The sequence below is a fragment of the Pinus tabuliformis genome, chromosome Q (genome assembly GCF_031772625.1).
Source record: "Pinus tabuliformis cultivar Carrire ecotype Pingquan chromosome Q, CPIR1, whole genome shotgun sequence".
Classification (NCBI taxonomy): Eukaryota; Viridiplantae; Streptophyta; class Pinopsida; order Pinales; family Pinaceae; genus Pinus; species Pinus tabuliformis.
Genome location: NC_142296.1, coordinates 1,151,389,927 through 1,151,391,824, shown reverse-complemented (window position 1 = coordinate 1,151,391,824; position 1,898 = coordinate 1,151,389,927). Strand labels below are relative to the sequence as shown.

The window sequence follows — 1,898 nt, the reverse complement described above, 5'->3', positions numbered from 1 at the left end:
ACACTGTCTTAATTAACTTCGATAAATCTTAATGACCATATAAGATTTATCTTTCTAAAAGGTAGGTGACTCACGTAAAGAATCCAAAAGTTGGCAGGATTCCAACTATCATTGTTAAAATCAAATACAGTGTCGCCGACTTTAAGCCGTCAGAACGGGCTACACAGAAGCCGCAATAATGTAGACAGCTTGCCTACTTATAACAAAGAAAAGCAGTAGAACTACAATTCAATTCTATCATTTGCAATTCGAGTTCGAATGGCCATGGATCTATCATTCCCTGTGTTTTCTGTTATCATATTTACTGTGACACTCGCTTCAACAGCAGCAGCAGCAACAGCTGAGGACGTGAAATATCGTGTGTACTACACTCACACCGATATCGAGGAATTCATCAAAAGTTCGTGCAAAGTGACTCTCTATCCGGAGCTCTGCGTGTCGTCGCTCTCTTCTTACGCAAGAAATCTGAGGCCCAGGCAAAGCGATCTCGTGAATGCGGCCGTGACTGTCAGCCTCATTAATGCTCGCAACGTTTCCGTCTGGGCAGCCGGCCTCGGAGCCAGATGCGCCCCAATAAGTGTAAGAGAAAAGACGGCGCTCAAGGATTGTATAGAGAATTTCGGTTACACCACGGACCATCCGCGAATCTCTGGTGGAACTGAAACATCTGAGGTGGAACACATTCAAGATTCAGATGAGCAACGTAGAGACGTGGATGAGCGCTGCCCTCACCAACGAGGACACCTGTCTTAACGGCTTTCAGGATCTCAACGCCACGGGGAATTTTACGGCCATGGTCACCGCCCGCGTGCAATATGTGTCGGAATTGATCAGTAACGGCCTCGCTCTTGTCAACCGCTTTGCTGCTACCAGAGGATATAAGGAACTCCAGCTTTGAAGCCTTAAAGCCGTTCTAAAATAATACTTTAAATAAAATCTTAGTTTGGCAGCGTAGCATTGAGCCAAACTTTGGCCGTTTATGGGAACTTTTGTAATAGGCTGATATAATTAATGTTAGTAGATGAAAGTGGAGTACTTTGTGAATAAATGTATGTCTGTTTGAGTTATTGTCTCTAAGTATGGTGTAAATTTTATTTGTCTATTATCAAAGTAAAATTTTTGTTTATATGAGTTAAAATAAAAATTTTAAAAATCTAAACAAAAGATAATTATACAAAACATTTATATAATATTTATACATAAAAAATTAAATCTTTAAATTTATTTTTAAACTTATTTTAAATCAATATTTTAGAGTCAGTTAGTTTAGGGTTTTATTCATTTGAGAGTCCTCAAAGAAAGCAATACTTCATGGTCAGGATCTTTTGAAGAGTCACAAATTAGTGTTAGTTTGGAAATGTTAAGATCGTTTTTCAAAATTTTTGGACACTTCAGTTAAGGTCTGAAGTTTGAATATATAATTATGTTTATTGAGAAGAAAAAAAAATTGTGTAAATGGAAAAGTTTCATTTTTTAATTTCACTCTGTTTTGCAGGGTTGGAAAGCTAAAAGTAAATTAGGAAAAAGGAAAATTTATGAAAGTGTTTATTCTTTTTTTTCTAAATATATTTATATTTGGACTGATTTTAAATAAGAAGTTTAGAATAGTGATTTTTTAAATATGTATTTATCCATTAGAATCTTTGGATTTAAGTTCTTAGTGGAAAGAGGAAATATGAGCATTTTATTTTTAATTGTATCTTAAATGTGGTTATATATTTTACAATTATTCAAAATCTAAAATAAATTAGAAAAAAATAGTGAAAATATCTTCTTACTAAAAAAAATAAAATATATATATTCAAATCTTTATGATGTATATTATCAATTTTTTTCCGAATTACAAAATTTTCATTAAATTTTTATCTATCGAATCGAATCCAAATTCAAACTAAAAC

At 33.9% G+C, this 1,898-nt stretch overlaps 1 pseudogene; it reads left to right on the top strand.

The window, feature by feature from the left end:
• The first annotated feature begins 258 nt into the window (after positions 1-258).
• Positions 259-898, top strand: LOC149223704 (pectinesterase inhibitor 9 pseudogene; annotated as a pseudogene).
• The last annotated feature ends 1,000 nt before the right edge of the window (positions 899-1,898 follow it).